This window comes from Lycium barbarum, chromosome 5, assembly GCF_019175385.1.
Source record: "Lycium barbarum isolate Lr01 chromosome 5, ASM1917538v2, whole genome shotgun sequence".
NCBI lineage: Eukaryota > Viridiplantae > Streptophyta > Magnoliopsida > Solanales > Solanaceae > Lycium > Lycium barbarum.
The window spans coordinates 51,184,452-51,201,509 of record NC_083341.1 but is presented as its reverse complement, the minus strand read 5'-3'; the positions used below and the strand labels follow the sequence as shown (position 1 = coordinate 51,201,509).

The following is a 17,058-nucleotide window of genomic DNA, read 5'->3' as shown; positions in this document are numbered from 1 at the left end:
GACAACAATTCCAACAACATCAAGAATCACAATAAAACACATTCTAACATAATTGCTCTTCTTTTCTACATTATGCAACAACACCCATTCTAACTTCACACTTCCAACCCAACATCAACGTTCCCATATTCATTTACTAATTCAAAGTTGTCCAACCATAATTCAATAACATTTCAAGCAATACTCAAGGATTCAAATAATCCCGACAATTCCATATTCTATCCAAAACTTCTACAAATGCGACAAAACCATCACAACACATTTTTCTACTTACAAATTCATAACCAACAACAATAATCCACACTTAGAATCTTACTTCCATAATTATATAAAAATTATATAAAAATCACATAATTTCCCATAACAACCCACAACCATTTTCAATACCAACTTGATTCATTAAACCCTTATTTACATCACAAACACCACAACAACACAACTAACAAACTAAATGGAATTTAATTCATCTCCTCCCTTCATCACCATGGCACACGGCCATGCACTACTTCACACACACACACGGCTAGACACATACACATCACAACTCCATAATTCTCATCCAATTCTCATCATCATAACATATATACTTATTCCATAACACAAAAGAATAGAAATCTTACCTTTTTCTTCAAACTTCCACTTGCCAACACAAGCACTTTCTTGCCTTAAAAATTATACCATGTTGAAGAGCATCCTTGAGTTAGTAATATTGCTAGAAAATTATGATTTTTGGATCAAGATTGATGAACTTGGAAGATTTTTCTTCTTCTCTTGAAGGGCCGAACCCCCCTTGATTTTTTTTTGCTCTTGCTCTCTTTTGTTTTATGCTTCATGAATGTTCTAAGGGATATGGATATATATTGTCCCTCTTATTTAATTGATCACATGATCAATTCCTAATGTGGGCTTGGGCCATGGCCTCATGGCCGGCCACCCCTTTTGAATTGGGCCTCATTTTTCTTTTATTTTTTTTGAGCCCAATTCATTAGAAATCTTATTTTGTAATTCCCGAAACTAATTTCCGAAATTCCAATTTTTGCCCTTGTCCTTCCTCCATATTTCCGCATCAATATTTTTCATGAACAACACACACATATGAAATAAAATCAAATATAGCCCTTATTCCCTACAAAGCAAGATTGTTCCAAAATTTTCCAAATGCGCGGAGATGCGGGATATAACAGCTTTTAGGAGACGCACTTCCTAATTCGAACCTTTACTCATAGGAGACACACTTCCTAGTCGAGTATTTTAGTTTAACCCCAAAGAGATGCACTTTTTAGTCAGGGCCTTTCAAGTTTTTCTTTTAGGAGACACATTTCCTAATGTGAACCTTTACTCCTAGGAGACACACTTCCTGCTCAGATTCTATATGTTTGCCGCTAAGAGATGCACGTCATAGTTTGGGTCTCTCATGTTCCGTTTTTAGCAGAGGCATTTTCTAATTTGAACCATAACTCATAGGAGACGCACTTCCTAGTTTGGATATTTATGATTTTTGACCTTAAGAGACGCATTGCCTAATGCGAACCTCTACTCCTAGGAGACACACTTCCTAGTCGAGTCTTGCAATTTAACCCCTAAGAGATGCATTTCTTGTCTAGGTCTTTCAGTTTTTACATTTAGGAGACGCACTTCCTAATTTGATTTATTACTCTAGGAGACGCACTTCCTAGTTTGAGTTTTCAGATTCACCCCTGGGAGACACACTTCCTAGTTAATACATTTGATATTACTTTTATAATTGAATTATTTTACAATTTTGCTAACACTCACTAAAAAGTTTCTTGGTGCAAACTGGGACAGAAAATGTTTTGTTCGTGTTATTTGTTTTGATAATTTACAGGACCTGCCTAAAGAACGGGAAGCAAGTTAGGACCCGCCTGGAGAATGGGAGCAAGTTCAAATAACATGATCCGCCAGGTCACCAGGAACCTGCCTGGAGAATAGAGATAATTTTCAATTTCAAGTTCAGGAGCCCGCCTGAAGAATAGGGTGTACTTTCAGTCGGTTTCAAGTTCAGTCAGAAGTACCAGGAGCCCCGCCTGGAGAATAGTGATGACTTTAAATTTTAAGTTCAGAAACAAGCGTGAAGATTCAAGTCAAGATTCGAGAGAAGCTGCATGGATAGGATCTTGTACTTGTATTTTCTTTTTAAGTTTTATTTTTCATTTTGATGTAATAACAGGAGCCGCAGACCGGAACCTCGACAAGACCTCACTCGACTCTCCAGCTCAGTATGTTCTATCACCCTTCATACTTTTGAACTACACAAGACCTGATTCCCTTATAACCCGGGATATGTAGGATGCCGAAGACCAGGGCTCGGTCACACTTTTTTATTCAGTTCCTTTCTCTTCCTTCAAATAATGGTCGTGTCCAAATTTGGCTCGTTGTCTATGTCTTTGTCTGAGAACTCTTCGCGTCCCCAACCAAAGAGGGACAGACTATAGACACGTAATTTTGACCTTCCCCGGGATTCGGGCACCGTTTTTAGTGTTTATATATTTTTTCCACGTCTTGTTTTGTCGTTTTTACTTTTATTCCATTTTTAGTAGGTTTTGTTTGAAACTTAGAAAATCACGAAAATAGGTGTTGCCTTTCTAGGATTTAAATATTTTATATCATTTTTAAAGAAAAAGAAAATTTACCGTAAAAAGGTTTTTCTTTTAATTTAAGTTTAATTATCCAATATAGTATTTCTTAATCCAGAATTAACTATTCACTTAGTATTTTTATTTCTATTTTTGTTCATCCTTTAAGAATTAAAAAAATGACAAAAAAAAGGAACAAATGGAATTATACCACCTCACTACAAAATGATAAAGTTTCATAATAAATCTTATCACAAAAGGGGGAGAGGGTCACGTTTTTTGGAGAAATATTATTGTTGGGGCAGGGACCCACACAAAAAAGAAAAGAAGTGAAAAACAGAAAAAACAAAGGAAAACACGATCAGCATTAAAAAGGAGGGGGAATTATACAGAAAAAGATGGTTCATTATTTTATAGAATAGAAAAGGGGAAAGAAACAAAATATAGATAGAGAGAGAGGACACGGACAGAGGCCCCAAAGCAAAAAACAAACAAAAACAACGATCTTCATCTTCTCCATTTTATTTTTTTTACTCGAAACCTCCATCTCCTCCTTCACCCGTCTCCACCCCCCCCCCTCCCCCCCACCATTTCTCCACCATCCAAACACCACCACCGCATCATCTCCTTCATCACTTCACCGGAAAATCCAAAAAAAAAAAAAAACAGCAACCAAACGCCCCTTTTCTTTTCTTTTTTCTTTTTCTTTTTCACCTGTAAACACAACCCTAAGCGCTTTAAACCGCCTATAAACTCCACCCTATTCCCGTCACCACCTCAAACCAACAACCCACCATCACTCTCCACCGTCATCATCCTTCACTGCCACCATCCCAAACAGACCATTGAACCCACTTGAAAACCCTACTAAAACCAGTCGCATAAACAGACCCTATTTTCTTTGAAACACCCTGTCTTTGTCGAGGTTTCGGTTGAAGTTTTTGTTTGGGGTCGTTGGCTTCTTGACGTTTTATTTCTTTGCTGCTGGGTTTTATTCGTAGTTGAGAGTTTGGGAATTGCTTCTTGTTTCAACTGGTGTTCAGTTAATTAAGGGGAATTTTTGGCTACAAAGGTCCATTTCTTAACCCGTTTTTCAATATTAAAATAGTTTCAGTTGATGCATCCTCGATTAAATGCCTAGTTTGTTTTGACTTATTTGTTTTTCTCTACCCAATTTTTGTGAACGTTTTTTTTTTTTTAATTTTGTTTCCTGGGTGTTCTAGTTCAACAAATATTTGAGATTATTAGTTGATTTTTACATTGCTTATGGAATATAGAGTAAGGACAAATTCGAAGGGGGTTTTGATCTAAAAGAGTTGGTCATTGAATTTTTCTTGTGTGGGAATTAATTGAAGTCCATGCTAATTGGTAAAATGAACGTATCGTGTTCTGATATTTGAAAATCGAATTAGAAAATGAGATAAATTGGAGAAATCTGGCTCAAGGTTTCAGTTAGTTATGTTTTAATTTTATTGGTAGTATGACTACGCTTTAGGCAATCTTTACTGTTGTTTAATTGATTGTGTGTGTTTGCTTTTATTTGCTTTCAATCTTGTGTATTCATTTCCCGGGTGGGATGTCCCGGAAGAAAATAAAAATGTAAAAATGGTGGCCGTTCGCGAGAAGACCCTGGGTTGTCGGGAATAGCATAGTATAGGATAGCATAGGCAATATAGGTTTATTTCCTCACATTTTTCTTTTATTTTGGGTTGTAATAATTTGGACTTTATTTTTCTTGTGCGCGTGTTTGTGTGATTGTTTGAGTTTACTTGATTGAGTTTTCTAATTCAAGCCAATCCGAGTTAGTTAAAGTGACCGTGCTAAAATCACGGGACTCGAGGTATGCCTCACACATTCCCCTCGGACAATAGAATTCCTTAACCGAAATCTCTGTTGTTAATCAGTTTTAGAGTCAAACTTGTTTTGAAAGGGATATTGATTTTATAGTGACTTGGCACACCAAAACCCGATGCCAGGTGGTGACTCTTTTTCTCTAAATAAAATCCCATTTCGAAGCACAATTTTCGTCACTTTGTAATTTAAAACCCTTTTGAACTTAACATAAATAAATCGTTATTTTTGTGGGAAAAAAGGGGTGTGACACCCATAATCAACCCCATGCAACCAAATGTTACATTTCAAGACCATGTCACCTATATTTATTCCTCGCCAGAATTGGAGAACACGAAAATGTTCTTTGAGGCAAGAATAGACAAGATCGAGAAGGAGATGGGGAAGAAAATTGCTGAACTAGAACATGGCTCTAACAAAAAAAGAGGGGCTAAGATACTTTGATTTGTGCATACATATGGACTTGGGTCTACCAGAAGGCTTCAAAATTTCCAAATTCGACCATTTTAATGGATCGGGTAACCCCAGGGCCCACTTAAGATCTTATTATGACCTGTTGGTCGAAAATGGCAGGAGTGAAGCTTTACTCATGAGATTATTCAGTTGAAGTCTGTCGAGAACAACCATGGAGTGGTTTGTTTCAGAAGACATTAGTCGATGGAAGACATGGGAACAGATGGCAAGTTCATTCATGAAAAGATTCCGCTTCAATGTGGAAAACATGCCCGATCGCTTCTCATTGGAGAAAATTAGTCAGAAATAGACCGAAACCTACAGAGAATATGCCAGTCGATGGAGAGATGAGGCGGTGCATGTGCAACCACCTATGACTGAAGCTGAGCTGATAGCCGCATTCATATGGTATCAAGAAGCTGATTGTTTTGACAAAATGATAACTATAAAAGGGAGCTCCTTTGCAGATTTAGTCGCCGTTAGGGAAGACATCGAAGATGGCCTCAAAACCGGCAGAATTGTCAGTGTATTAAATAGACTAGGTATGTTTAGCACCACGAGCGGCATAAAGAAGAGAGAAGATGTAGCTTATGTTTCTAGAGCTACTAGCCCAAAAAGCCGAGGAAAAGAGATAACCCACAAAAATCAAGACAACTACCAATCGCCTCCACCAACCAGCTATATAACCACTTCAACACAATATAGCCCAATGTCTGTGTGCTACGCGCAACCTGGTTACCAAGGTCTACAACTAAATTACCAAATACCAGCACCTAGCAACCAAGCTCCACGACCAAATTATCGAATGCCAACACCCAATAACCAAGCTCCACAAAACTAGACTTTCCAAAACCAGCATCCACCAGCAAACTATGAGGCACCACAAAAGAAACCTCTGAGAGTATTCACTGCTTTACCAGAATCAAGGGCTAGTTTGTTTGCCAAGCTAAGAGACGCCGAACGAATGAATGGTGTTCCACCAAAACCTGTTAACCCCAAGGATCGATGGTATAGGCTAGATTTCACTTGCGCCTACCATTCTAACCAAGTTGGCCATACCACCGAATACTGCATAAACTTAAGGCACAAGCTATAAGATATAATTGCCAATCATGAGCTTATCCTGGAGCTGACACCTCCAAATGTGGTCACAAATCCTCTCCCGAAGCACGGAGGGAACCAAATTCACATGATAGAAAGATGTGATGAATGGGAAGAGATCCTTGCGATCATTTGTCCAGATGTTAAAGGATTGGAAAGCACCGTCGCCTCGTTTTCCTTACTAGAGCGAAAAGAAATGTTGGGCCCTTTTTTATAAGGAAATCTCAAACATCCCAGTCATCTGCCGGATCCAAGAAAGATCCCTTCGTGGTAAAATATCCCTCAACAGTCGCTCGAATTCAAAACAAGCCGTTCGTGCTAAAAACATCAGGGCCAGTTGGGAATGCACCTTTTGTGATCAAACCATCGCACCTGATGAAGGTCAATAAAGGAAAAGAGATAGCCGCTGTGGTTCAGGGCATAACCAGGTCTGGAAGGTGTTATGCTCTCGAAGATCCTGTACTCAAAGCGCCACGTCCCGAAAATCCTCAGAAAAGACCAATCACTAAGGGTGAAGCTGAAAACTTTGGGAGGCAAATGCTAGTCAAGGATTATTTGATTGTTGAGCACCTACATAAGACTCCTGCCAGGATATCAGTAATGTCATTACTACTTAGTTCGTCTCAACATTGCTTAGCCTTAATGAAAGCTTTGTATGAAGTCCAAATGCCCGCCGTCACTACAAGTGAAACATTGGCCGAGATTGTAGGGTATGTTGTACGAGCGCATAGGCTATTATTTTCTGACGAAGAATTACCAAGAGAGGGTAAGACCCACAACAAGGCCTTACACATAACAGTTAAATTCCACGACAAGATTATCCCTCAAGTGCTGATTGATGGAGGGGCTGGGTTGAATGTATGCCCTGTGATGATTTTGAAACAGCTTGGATATGATGTTGGCAAATCCGCCAGAGTGGAACAAATGTAAAAGCTTATGATGGCGCAACCAGTGACCCAATTGGAGAAATAGATCTACACATACAAATGAGTCCCGCAGAGTTCGTGGTAGAGTTCGTCATCATGGATATCAAAACGAGCTACAACTTATTATTAGGACGACCATGTTTGCATGCCGCTAGAGTCGTGGCATCTTCGTGGCACCAGTCTCTTAAATTCATATAAGATGATCAAGAAGTCATGATTCATGATAAAGGAAGTATTCACAACTATCCGGATAATTCTGTACCGGTCATAGAGAAGTCACCAGTTGGTACTAATTTTCACACTGTTGAATTAGCCATGATAGATCGCAGGGGAGATGATGAAGATATCCCTATGCCACTGGTCTACAAAATGGTTGCTACGACTATGATAAGAAGTGGGTTTGAGCCCAGGAAAGGTTTGGGAAGGAACTTAAAAGGAATCAAAGAAACAGTGAGTATCAAAGATGGGAAATATCGATTTGGGGTTGGATACGAGCCATGTGAGGCAAAAGCAGAAGAAGCAGAACATAGACCAAGAGGTCCTGTTGAAATAATAAAGCCATTTCCTCCTCTATACCAGTCCTTCACCGCATGCCCATTGGCTCACGGTAATGAAGATCAAGAAGAGGGTTTAAGGATGTTGTTTTGGGAAGAGGAATGTGCAGCCATCATTGAAGAATGCTTTGAAGAATTGGAGATTCGTCATGTTGAGCCAGGAGAAATGTCGAGTGGATGGACTTCTTCCCGCTGTTCACCTTGCGGTAGAAAGAAAGCTCGCTTTCAGAAAAAACAGTGAAAGTCAGCTTTGAGGCCCGGTTTATTGCCCTTTCATGCTTTTACATTTCCTTATTACTTGTTGTTTAATAATGGAAATAGCTCGATGTTCCATTCTGAGTCAGGACCACAGTCTGTATCGCTCTTTTAAAATTTCAGTGAAAACACCTCAAAGATTCCAATAAGACAAAATTGTTTTACTTTACCTATATATATATATATATATATATATATATATATATATATATATATATATATATATATATATATATATATAAATAAATACATAACTAAGATTGCTTTTACATGATTGATAACCGTGTTATTTTGTTTTACAGTAATAATACAGAGGCCATAAATAATGTCATGACATGTTACGAAACAAGTAAAAATGACGACGAGCAAAACAACGATCAAGAAGAAGAGATAACTGGACCAGAAGGGTTGATAGACGTCGAAGAGGAATATGAAAATAGACCAAGACCAAACCTAGAGGAAACAGAGGCAGTTAATCTAGGGAATGAGGAATTGATTCAGGAAACCAAAATAAGTGTACATTTGACAGAAACCGAGAAAGAATGGTATCGGAGCTTGTTGAAAGAGTATGAAGATGTTTTCGCCTGGACATACGTCGATATACCGTGCTTGAGTATGAACATTATTTCTAGGTTGCCGATCCTAGAAGGATTTGCCCCGGTAAAATAGAAAATCAGGCAGGCCAAGCCTGATGTCAGCATCCGAATTAAAGAAGAAGTAGAAAAACAGATTCAGTCGGGAGTTATGGAAGTGACACCATACCCGACATGGTTAGCCCACATAGTCTCGCTACCGACGAAAGATGGGAAAATAAGGATCTGTGTGGACTATCGTGATCTTAACCGTGCTAGCCAAAAGGATTATTTCCCACTCCCAAACATTCACAAACTCATTGACAACTGCGCCAAGCATGAGGTGCAATTTTTTGTGGATTGTTACGTAGGCTATCATCAGATACTGATGGATGAAGAAGATGCTCAAAAGACGGCATTCATCACACTATGGGGGTTATATCATTACCAGGTAATGCCTTTTGGGCTCAAGAATGCTGGCGCTACTTACATGAGGGTGATGACCGCCATCTTTCATGATATGATGTATAGAGAGATTGAGGTATATTTGGATGCCAACCAATTCATTATCATATAAATACATATTCCGATAACGTAGCCTCAACGAAGGGGCTTACCTCCATAACTTTCAATGTCATCAATCACTTTTTTCGGTCAATACCATTCTTCTACTGCAATCAGGGGTTAGTATAAAGAATCTCATTTCCTATGGCTTAGCTCTATTGCACGATCTTAGAGATAAAAGAAGAGTAAACATCCTAAATGCCCTGTAGCCTCCTGTTTATACATGTGGCGCGCAACACACCATAAACAAGGCTCTACTAGACACGGCTCGTAGACACTTCCTAGGACTGAACTACTCTGATACAACTTTTTTCACGACCCGACTAGGGGCCATGATGGGTACCCGGGGCTAACCACCGAACACCGCTCGTACCGTTACCCAACGTACACATCAAGCGTTCATTCATTAATCTAATGCTCAAATCATAGGAAAACCATTTTTCAATTGGAAACATAAATACCTTTATACACATAAGCCCTTCGGCTATCAAAATAATATATACAATGAGGACATCGTGAGACCATGCTACTCACACATATGTATCTACTAACCTCTACTAGAGTACTAGACATATGGCCGGGACAGGACCCCGTCATTCCCAAAACATATATGTACACAAAACAGTAAATCAATGGCACCTCCGGACTAATAGAGTGCTCCAAAAAATCTGCTCATCGGCTTCTATAAATCTGGGTTGCTTCCCTGTCTACCTGTGGGCATTAACACAGCGTCCAAAGAAAAGGACGTCAGTACGAACATTGTACTGAGTATGTAAGGCATGAATGAAATGAACATAATAGAGAAGTCATAAGAAATAAGATGTAGATATAACCTGCGTAACTTCTAAGGGTGGATGCCTTTCATGCATATATCATATATTATCATAATACATGTATCATCATAGCGCATACATCATCGTATCATATATACATATCATCATCGTTAACCCGCGTCCGGGTAACCATCATATGCCGCCCGCTAGTGGTGATCATGCCCGGCCCTCTAGGCTCAGTGTTAACATAGCAGCCCGCCTTAGCGGTGACATGCCCGGCCATTTAGGCACGGTGGAATCGTATGCAACCAGCCTTCGCGGTGACATGCCCGACCAACTAGGCACGGTGGAATCGTATCGTCATATAATCAATAATAAACTCATCATTATTATACATCTCATAGGCATATCATAATCTTATTAAAACTTAACATCATTATACATTTATCATCGTCATCATTCTCATCACACATATCTCATGAGCTTATCATAACTTTTCATAAAGCATGCATTTGAATTTAAAGACAATCTATGAAAATCATATCATATTCGTCGCGTGAACTTCATAAAAATGTCGCATGATAGACTTTATAATCTCTAAACTTAGGCTCATCATTACCATCAACGTATCTGTGGCATATCCCTTACCTTTACCTCATATGGAACCCCCTATGAACATAAACTCGTAACTTTTCGAAACATTGGTCATAGGACATGCGTTGGATCTTATAGACAATCTATAACAATGTCGGGGTGACATAAGGTCTAGAACCCCCGATAACATTATGGAGTGATCATATACATCATATCCTACCTTGAAGAAACTAACATTTTAAGGTGAGTGTACACCATGAACAACATCAAGGGATCATGGTTAACATTATTAGTTGTGTGGAAACATCATGTCATAAACTCTGGGATCCTTGGATTTAAGCTCATCATCTTCATTATCGTGCTCATAATGTATCTCTTATCTTTATCTCATGTAGCTATTCATGAACATAGACTCTTAGTTCCGGAATATAAGAAAGTCGTGGAGAGGTAGGGAAAATGATATCTTAGGAATTACATAAGGATCATTAGATTCGTAGGAATGTCATATCCTGAGCTTTAGGGCTTCTAGACATATATTCATCATCAGTATTTACCTGCTCGTAACATATCGCTTTTCTTTATTTTGTATGAAGCTCTTTATAATCGTAGATTTATAATATTCGATACGTAGGAAAATCATGGAAAGATAGGAGGATTCATACCATAGGAATCATGCCTTAGAAAGAAGGGACTAGCCTTACATACCTCTTTCATTTAACAATTTCCATCGCTTGATTGTTCTCCTTCAATGCTCACGTTTCTACCTTTAAGAGAATTCGCATTCACATTAGCTAATCGATTATATGAACGTGCTTACCAAAGCTAGAGAAAATTGGGCAGCGTTTTCTTTATTTATTCAACTTTTCTCATAGTACATATCAACTCCCAAACGTTAATAACAATATCCATAATATCATACTCAATAATCTCCATCAACCATACATTATTCAATTCTCCTACATCCATTTCAAGGGCATCCATAACCATGGTCATAATACCACATTACCTTCATCCTCATATAATGTTTCTCCTATGTTCTTAATATAATTTATAACATATCTACACTCGTAATATACAAGGAATCATGGTTCATATTAAGCTACTATTCAAAAATGTCACCATTCTCATATTTTTAACCCATTTTCTATTTCCTTCTATAATCCAAGTCTTTCAACCCCTCAATACTCTAAATAACATTAATTGATCATAGAACTTACCTTTGATGGCGTAGGAATGGGTTTTTGGATAGCAATACTCCACTTGAAGAAAAATCCTAGCTTCAATCCAAGAGATTTCCTGACTTCAAGCATCCCTCAATAGCTTTCGTACACTTGATTCCCCTGGATTGATGATATTGATCTTTAATTTTCCCTAGAATTCTCTTGGATGAAGGGTGTAGAATGTTCTAGAGACTTGGAGAGAAGTGGAGAAGTGAGAAAAATGAAAATAATAATGAGGGGTCTTGTATTTATAATTGGAAAAATCTAACCCTTCGTGCATTATACGTACACTTATACGGTCCGTATAAGTGACCGTGAAATCGTCCCAACAACATATCGTTTCTATACCATTATACTGCACATTATACGGACCGTATAATTTTATACGGTCCGTATAAGTGATCGTAAAATCACCTCTTCAACAACTTGCCTCTGTGACCATTATACGACACATTATACGGGTCGTATAACTTTATACGGTCCGTATAAGTGACCGTATAATCTCACCAATCAGGGACTTCACTGTGACCATTCTGCGGACCATTATACGGACCGTATAACTCATCTTTTCACTGATCTTGTTCTCGTCGCCTGGTGTGATCTCCAATCCTTATGGAACCTTCTTGACACTTGTTTATCACCTCATTAACAATCTAAGGGACGTTATAATTCTTCTCCGAGATGCTATTTAATCATCATCAACTTGCTGCTCGTAAATCCTTTCCGATACACATCGCATGCCTTGCCCTCTCTTGGAACACTTTCTCCTCTTACTATGAATGTCTTTGAAATCTTAATTAGGGTCATCAAATGTTATTTCTTACTCATCAAAACATCGTATACGTTGTGCCCTTTGTCAGTCTATTCACTGTGCATGAACGGAAAATTTTCCGAGGTGTAACATTCTTGCCCCCTTGGGAACATTCGTCCTCGAATGTTAAGCTATCCGGGATTCTACGAAAATTTTGCCATATATTTCCCTTCAACTGACCCAAAATATCATGACCACACTATTCTTGCTTACCTCTTACTTCTCTTTTTAAGTACCTACTTGGTTTCATTGGCGACGTATAAATACTTGCAAGTTACATAATCGTTCTTGCGTGATTCGTGTACATACACATCTATACATATACATGTATCCATATCTGTATCCGTATTCATGATCGTACTCATTTACATATCGTATCCATAGTCATATTCATATGCATATTCATATACATAGCATACCCGACCACGAAGGTTCGGTGTTTCGCGTACCCGACCATGGCTAGGCTCGGTGATTATATATACCTAAAATCTTTTGTCTATCTATAGTAACTTATCTCGTCATGCTCTCTTCCTTCCTTTATTTTTTTCCATTTATTATCATTTCTTATGTTCTACTATAGAAAACCTTAGGTCCCTTTCTGAATTGTCGCTTATAAATCGCAATATCATTAATTACGACTTTACCGTTAGTGCCTTTGCCTCCATTCTAGTATAGCATCGCTATCTTTTACAATATCCCTTGAGTTATTCGCTCTCAATGTCACGTGGTTCAAGGTCTTCATGAATGATTTCCCGTATAGTCTCAGATGCTTGCTCAATTCCTGTTCGTTTATTTACTAGTTATTAGACTCATTTCTATGTAACTCTCACTCTTTGTTTTTGAGTCTATATCTGTCACACCTTAGGGTTCATCATTTCAATCTCTACACTCATATTCTCTTTACTCGCTTCCCCCCTTTAAGGGTTTTACTTGTACCATTCTCAAATCCGTTGCCTCACTTTTCAAATCCTGAATTCATATGTCTCTTACTATACTACCTCTTATTCATGCGGTTTTTCATAATTTATAGCTACGATAATTAATGTGTGAAGTCTTAACATACTCATCTTGCAATTTTGTAATCAAGTAATACAACCGACATAGCAATCCGAACAAGGATATAATTTTCTTAGCTCATCTAATAGGTATGAGTCAATGTCTAAATCTTCTCCAATTAACAACTTTTTGCCCCATAGTGTTATATCCCGTACTTTCGCGTATTCAGGAAAATTCAAAATAATTTTGATTTGTAAGGAATAAGGCCATATGTTGATTGGAATTAATATATGTGTGTGTTCATGAAAAATATTGATGTGGAAACACGGAGGGAGGCCAAGGGCAAAATTGGAATTTTGGAAATTAGTTTCGGGAATTACAAAATGAGAATTATAATCAATTGGGCTCAAAATAAAAGATGAAAATGAGGCCCAACAAGAGAAGGGGTGGCCGGCCATGCACTATGGCCCAACCCATGTTGTTAATTAATTTTCCATGTGCAAAATTTGTAAAAGTAGTCATTATCCTTTAGAAGCTTCAAGAGAAATAGGTGAAGGAGAAAAACAAGAACAAGAGGAGCTTCATGAAGGGCACTTTCGGCCCTTGCTCCCCACTTTTACCCTCCAAAAATCTTGATAAAAAAATTATTGTTTTGTGATAATTCCACTAAATTAAGGGTCCTCTACAACTTGGTGCAATTGTTTGGGAAAATAGAGCACTTGTTTCTTCAATATGACAACATGTTTGAGTGAAGAAGATTGGAGAAAAAGGTAAGAATTCATTCCATGTTATTATGTTATGAAGGTTTGTTTGTGTTGTAGTATATAGAAATGAGTTGAAAGTATGGAAAAATGGAAGATTTCAAAGTGGGTATGGAATGTAGTAGGTGGCCGTGTGTGTATATGTGTTGTATGTCTATGGTAGGATGAGTTTATGTTGTATTCTAGTTGTGTGTAGGATGGAATTCATATTGAGAATGAAAGTGGAATGAATTTGGTTGAAGTTGGAAATGTATATCTTGGCCGTGTGGTATTTGAAGTTTGGAATGAGAATGAATTAAATTGGTTTAACATGTTAGTTGTGTTGTTGTGATCCTTGCAATGTAAATGAAGTTAAAATGATATAAGTTTGCATTGAAATGGAATGTAGAAGCTTATGTCGTTTTAGTACGATTTTATGACATTATGAAAATGAAGTTGTAAAGGTGCAAATTATGATGATTGTTGATGAACTTGGAAGATGGAAACATGTTATGAATAAGTATGTTAAAGATTAGAAGTTTTGAATGAATTATGACTTTGGCGGAAAGTTTGTATATTTTGTATATCTCGTGAATATTTTGTAGAAATGATATGAGATGCTTCTAAATGGCATTGTAATGGTCTTGATTAATGATGGATATGAAAATATTGAGCTTAGTTTGGAAGTGCGAAGTCGGAATGAAAGTTATCGTATTATGTCGGAAAGAAGGCTAGTTGTGCCATATTATGTGTTTTGTAGTTATGGTTATTGTTGTTAGTGTTGTTGTTGGGTTGTTGTTGATTATTTTGGCCGAGTTGAATTCTCGGGGATGCTATATGTATAGGGGAAATGCTGCCCAAATGTTTGTAGAAAAGTGTTGACTTGAGATTTAAACCTAAAGCCTTATGGCTAACATTTGGTAAATGTGACCATTTGCAGATTTTGGACGAAACGGGAAGTGAACTTGGGAAGGCGTGAAGTGCGTAAAAGGTATGTAAAGCTATCCCGATTCTTCTCTTGGCATGTCCTAGGTGTAATAGGATTGGATTTGAATCTCAGAAGACATTTTGCCCATTGGAATCCGCAATTGAAAATGCTCCTTTTTCGTTCAATAGAATTGAACCCTCTAAGTAGGCTTTACTGAAAAATTATGCAAACTTCTCCAAACTGCCTAGAAAGTTATGGAATACCCCTAAGACCTCTGTAGGTGACCCCATGAGGTTAATATACGTATTTTGAGCCCGCCGCTTTGGTTGTCCCGATGTGGGCCCACTATTTCCGATTTTACCCTTATGGTCCCTTGTAACTTGATTTCAAGCAATTTTTAAGGAAACGTCTTAACTACTTTTCCAACTACTAATGACACTTATTCGGGATACTATATCGAGTCTCTGTAAAGGTACGATATTTTGTATTACATTTAGTTCCACTATTCCCGCTTTGCTCTTTTATTGTACTATTGCCTTATTTTCGAATAATATAAAATGAACTGTTTTGATTATCCTTTCAACTACTAAGGAAAATCGTTCAGTGACCCCCTCGAGTTTGGTAAGCTATTTTGGAATATGAAAACGATTTCAGGGGGATCACTCTTCCGTAACTCATTATGACATATGACATACACTTGCTAAGATTCCGTCCGACTTCATTGATTTGATTTGTCATTCGATATGCCTCATTGAGTCTCTGGAAATCTGTGATATTTTTATTGCATTTAGTCTCTCACTACTCCATTCGTGGATGCCTCAATGTTTCCCACACTGAGCCCGGGCCAGGATATGTTGTCAAGCGTATTCCACTGCATTGTTCGCCGTGCCTCGATGTGAGGGGGCAGGTATATATGTACATGGGTTTTGGAGTATGTTGTGCCATGTACACACATTCTGATATGATATGATCTGATATGGCCATCTGATATGATATGTTATGTTACGGGGTTATCCCTTACTCTGTTCCGTATGTATGGTGGCACCAGCGTCAGGGGGTGGCCACGTTCTGTTTGTCGAGCCCCTTGGCAGGGGCCGAATATGATATGGTATATGGTTCTGTACACACTCCTCATGTTTTGAAAATTTGCAGTTGATACTTCGGATGTCACACTCACTTTTCTGTAAGTTCTGTTTCAGTTATGATTTTATTTTGTAATGGGACCAGGTACGACATATGTTTTCAACAAATACTATTTATACTTTATGATCAGCATTTCGTTAATCTGGACATTCTGTCCACTTTCTGTACCTTCTACTTTGATTATGACTTTGTTTACTACGTTCTGTGCTTTACATACTCAGTACATATTTCGTACTGACCCCCTTTCTTCGGGGGTTGCGTTTTCATGCCGCGTAGGTACAAAAGACAGATTTGCTGACCGCCTGCCTAGGACATCTATTCTGCTATTTTGGGAGTGCTCTTTTGTCCAGAGCCTATATGTTGGTACAGTCTGCTGCTATTGTATTTATGTATGCTGTTCAGGGGTATGACGGGGCCCTGTCCCGTCTTATGATTCTGTTATGTTCTGTAGAGGTCTGTAGACATACTTGCGTGGGTTCGGTATATGTTTTGGGTTGCTATGATCTGTGATAGCCTTATCGGCTTCCATGTACTATATGTTCCTCTGTGATAACTAGTAACGTCGACTGACTCTTATATTTATATAATCTGCTAATATGCTGGTTTGGGGTATTGGGTACGTTTGGGTGTCCAGCACGGACACTAGTCGCGGCCTACGGGGTTGGGTCGTGACACATAGGGATGCTCACAATAGTAGTATGTCTAGTTATCCATACCATCCATGCAATGTCACTTGCCCTCTCCTTCGGTGCTCAAAATTTCACTTGTAACGTCATCTTTGTTTTCCAGGGCCTAAGTCTCATGCGCAGCTAATACCCCTTATGCCTCATACTCTTTTGATCTTGTGTTGCACTCAACATTGACTTCAAAATCAATCATACTCATATTGTATTTGTCGTTTATGATACCTTTACTCTATCGCTTTATCATCGTTTGGTAAACTCATAACTCATGGACACCTTTTTCTTTTCAACTCATTACTT

At 38.3% G+C, this 17,058-nt stretch overlaps 1 long non-coding RNA gene across 1 annotated transcript; it reads left to right on the top strand.

Annotated features, from left to right (window-relative positions):
- The first annotated feature begins 2,893 nt into the window (after positions 1 to 2,893).
- Positions 2,894 to 16,578, top strand: LOC132640839 (uncharacterized). Its single transcript, XR_009582423.1, has 3 exons — positions 2,894 to 3,666; positions 14,945 to 14,995; positions 16,352 to 16,578. It is a non-coding gene; the product is annotated as an uncharacterized LOC132640839 (long non-coding RNA).
- Positions 16,579 to 17,058: the final 480 nt, after the last annotated feature.